Below are 4,773 nucleotides of genomic sequence, written 5' to 3'. Positions count from 1 at the left end.
AAGGAATTAAAGTGATTATTTAATCAAACCTTAATAGTATATTTTTACATCATGACAATAGTTGATTGAATATGATATCTATGTTTAGAAATGCACTAAAACCTGCATAACATAAAAAATTATATATGTGAATGACTATAACATCTATCAAAAGCAAAACGTTTATTATTGGCTAGAGAAAATAGATTCATCAATGAGAGAAACAACTCTTATTGTACAAAATATAAAACCATTCACCAAAATATATGTATAATATGTATATGTCTATTGAAACTTTACATTGCAATACTAGCTTTTGGTGTGAAGTTTCAGGGTTGATGATCAGTTAAATATTGGTGAGACTGAACCAATCAGCAGCACTTTTCAATTCATCGTCTTCAACATTCACCACCATTGATTCTTTTGTGTCTTCCAGTGATTCTTCAGAACTGCATTTTCTCTCCTTTTAATCATCTTTGGAATCGATATAAGATTGTCTGTCGTCAATGGAATCGAAGAAGGGATGAATTTCATCATAATCATGTACGACTTCGTCTTGAGCATCAGCTATGGGAACGACGGGAAAACCATCGTTCCCATTGCTGTGATTATTTGTGTCGAGAAACAGATGTTGGATCCACATGGAATTGTTCTCTACATTCTCTTTGAGAGAATCCTTGTATGAAGAAGAGTAAGGGTTTTGCATACTGTAGCGTTGATTGAAGAGAGGAAGAGCATTGGTAGGAGGTGCCATGCCCAATTCTAACTGAGAAATCACGTCGTCTGCCATGGATGAAAACTGGTGATGATGATGCTGTAGCTGCTGTTGATGATGGTGTTGCCTATACATCTCGAGCTGTGTAAGTACGGCATGGAATTCTTCTTCAACCAACTGAATTTGATAATACAGTTGACGGATGACACCAAGGCAACCATAGACGGGGAACCGATCACGTACATTAGATTGGTATTTGATGGAACGCATGGCCTCGGCATGTTGGGAAGGATCTAAGCTCTTGAGTATCTTAACAATGTTGCTGACACCGAACAATTTGTGAGCGTTCTGGAAAATTTTGGTCTGATCGGCGGGGAAATAAGGAGCAAGAAGACATTCGGGGATGCACTTACGGCGCTGGTACTTGCATGCGGCGCAGGCACTGGTGGCGCCACCTTTCAGGGTCATGGTTTCATGTCAGTAACACCAGGGATGGGGTGTTTCTGGACTGTGTTTCGAATCAAATGGTCAGATAAAGAGGAAGAAATTTGATGAAAATGAAGAAATGTGATGGAAGGGAAGAAAGAGAGAGAGAGAGAGAGAGAGATTATTGTTGAAAGTTGAAACTGAAATGGGTAGCAATTTGAGCTGAACAGGTCTGATATCACCGGATTTGTTGGATGCTAAAATTAGATACAGTAAAAGAGGGAGAATGTATAAATATATACATAGATTTCAACCCACCTGAAAATTAAACAAACAGAATTAAAATTAGATTAATTTTAATTTTATAAACATAACTAATCTAAAGTTTCATATTAAATAGCATTTATATTTTCTTTCAAATGCTTATTAATGATCAGGATGAATCGAAGGATGATAGGTAGAAATAGTCGTCCTCCTGTAAATTTAAAATTATGAGAAGTGTTGAATATTGTATACATTTAGTGTTATTTACTCATCGTTTTAAATTAAATATTACTTATTTGTTTCTGTTTTGGCTTATTTTCGCTAGGAACTTCATTTGGATTAAGTCGGCTAGAACCAGCAGTGAAAAGGTCGAATTTGTAATTTTCTAGGAGTTGTGGTTGGAGACATGTCAACGACCTGAGGCATAATGATTTCTGATATGACAGAGTCTGATAGTCCAGTCAGCATCTTCTAGAAGATGGTCCCACATTATCTTGAAGACAAATTCTAAATTTTATTGGAGATAATTGAAGCTTATCCAAAAGATAAAACAAAGCTCAAGTTTTAAATATTTTTATTTTTATCTTTTGTGATAAATCTTTAGATCTAAATTTAGGATTTTTCTTTGAATATTTTTACCTTTATCTTTATCATTTAGTTATTTTATCCTTAGGGATTTTCAAATATAAATACTCATTAGGTTCAAGCTTTGGAAATGAATTGGATTTGATTATCTTCCTTGGTTTAATATACCTCTTTAACTTTTTTCTTAATTTATCTTTTCCATAAAAAATGCTAAGCATGATAGAATACATACTTAGCTAAAATTTCACTTAGTCAAAGATTTTGTGATGGCTCAATTTTAATCGTGAGAATTGAGTAGCACTTAACATCTTTGGATGCATTCTTCGATTCTTTGGAGACTAGAAGTGACAATCAGTCATTCCTTTAAAAGTCACAACACCTTCACTTCAAAAAAATCAATATTGATTTAAAGGGTATTTTGATTTACGGTTGGGAATGCAAATTGATTGGTCGTAATTCATCTTCCTGTGAATAAATTTAACGGCTCACCGCTAAAGGGAATCAAGATCAAGTTCGATTCTCGATAAGATGTTATAACCCGAGTCAGACTTTTTCAGCAATGACTGAATTTTGGAGATAGATTTGAGAATTTTAGTTACCCGGAGAGAAAAGTTAACTGTAAGGATTGGACCTTATTAACTATAAACGATGTACTTCCAAAAGAGAAAATTCATTAAAATTTATTAATCACTTTTGGCATATTAAAATATCAAAGGATGGAACTTAGTATTCTCCTTTTGATATAAGTGAGAGTTTCAAGTAGTAAAAAAACAGAGGAAGAGTAAAAGAGAGAAGGATAATTTGATATATAAAATAAAAGGAAGCAATTCTTTTATGAAATAAGGATAAATTTATAAAATTTGTAAAAATTAAAATAAATTACTAATTAAAATTATAAAAAATACTTAAAATATATATTAATTTAAAATTTTTAAGAGGAACGAATGCCATCACCCATTAATTTAGTCTATTCCTGGTCTGAATAATTCATGAATGCTTGATAAATAATGCAAGTTTCATATACTTCCCGAATTGTGTGTTAGTTGTAGCTTTCATGTATGTTCTTGTTAGGGTTACTTGTCGGGTAAAGGCAATTTCGGTTTTCCGATGCATTGTAATCGTTTGGCTATTCGCAACAGATGTCTGTCAATTTGTGGCGGATCCAAGTTTAACATAGAGTATACATGTGTCTATCCTAAAATATAAATTTTTCTTCGGTATTGGATCCAAGTTTAATTTAGAGTGGACACGTGTTCAACCTGAAATATAAATTTTTTTCAGTGGCAGATTCACGTTTAATTAGGGTGAACACCTGTCATCCTAAAATCCAATTTTTTCAGTTAATTACTTATTTTATTGATTATACCCACCCTAAAATTTTATCTGTGCCATACTCGTATAAAAGTTTTATGTTATGAATGCATATATATCAACCACAAAATATTTCTGAATCCACTATGTCGAAACGGTCCTTACATCTTTTTAGGGCTATGGCGGAGAGTGATCCAACTAAATTTCAGAAAATATCAGGTTTTAAAATAAAACAAATATATAGGTTTGGAGTCGCCATTGACCTTTAGATTAGGTAGGTGGAATACCTAAAAATACCTTTTAAATAATTTTAAGAAAAATAATTTTAAAAGATAAAAAATGATCTGCGTTTAAATAGAAATTCATTTAAAAAAAGGTTCGGGAGTCGGTTACTTGTAGGGAAGGATTAGCACCCCCACAACGCCTGAAATCGGTACCTAAGCGATTATACGTCATCTAAATATTGAAATTGGCAAATTCGAATAACATTTAAATTATGATTCTTTTTAGAAAAATAAAAAGGGATATTATTTTGTACGAATAATCCTCAAAGATACCTTCCTAGTAAGTTAAAGGGGTATTTTATGGATTCCTTGTACAAAATAGTATTACCCTAAATTTTAGATACAACAAATACATAAAAATAAAAACAAATTCTTTTAAAACATAAAAGATATTATTTTATTCTAGCAATCCTTAGAAACACACTCCTTGTCAGTTAAGGGGCGTTTCTTTAAATTTCTCGTATAAAATAATATAAGAAAGTATTTCGATTTGCAATAATTTATAAATATGTAAATAAAGAATTAAAATAATAAATATGATAACTTTAGGGATTAAATTATAAAACTACAAGAGATTAAGGGAACCCATGTAAATATTTTATATGTTAGACACTTCAAATGTAAATAAACCAATAATATTATTTAGAATTTAAAATATTAAATTTGTGGATTAAACTGTAAAATAATCAAAATTCATGGCCATAAACAGAAACATCACGCCAGCTAGGTACTGGAAATGTAATTTAACCGTAACTAAATTTCATGATCAAAATGGAAATTATTAAAATCTAAGGATTAAATCAGATATTTACCCAAAACACGAAAAATAAAAGCAGTGACAAAAATAAAAATGGAATAAAACTTTAAATCCAAATTAAAATAAATAATCATTCATTTCAGTGGGCAAAATATGAAGTTACAAGACTTTAGGGCTAAAACGTAACATATTGAAACTATGGAGGGCGCTTACGTGATTTACCCCTTCCCCCAAAACACAGAACCCCTCCAGCGTTAATGATGTCGTATGGGGAGGGATATATATACCCACTAAACGACCAAAAATAGACCAAAATTTCATTTATTCATTATGTTTTTCTCTCTAAAAGGAGAGAAATCTCTGGCTTCTCTCTACTTTTCTAACTAGAGGGAGGTTGGTAACCCCGACCACCATTCGTTAGAGTTTTCCGCCGCCATCCACGGCGGCCGGAG

At 32.1% G+C, this 4,773-nt stretch overlaps 1 pseudogene; it reads right to left on the bottom strand.

Annotated features, from left to right (window-relative positions):
- Window positions 1-325: 325 nt before the first annotated feature.
- On the bottom strand, window positions 326-1,281 carry LOC120196441 (annotated as a pseudogene).
- Window positions 1,282-4,773: the final 3,492 nt, after the last annotated feature.

Source organism: Hibiscus syriacus, unplaced genomic scaffold, assembly GCF_006381635.1.
Source record: "Hibiscus syriacus cultivar Baekdansim isolate YM2019G1 unplaced genomic scaffold, ASM638163v2 tig00117034_pilon, whole genome shotgun sequence".
NCBI classification, from domain to species: Eukaryota; Viridiplantae; Streptophyta; class Magnoliopsida; order Malvales; family Malvaceae; genus Hibiscus; species Hibiscus syriacus.
This window is presented reverse-complemented; position numbering and strand designations above follow the sequence as displayed.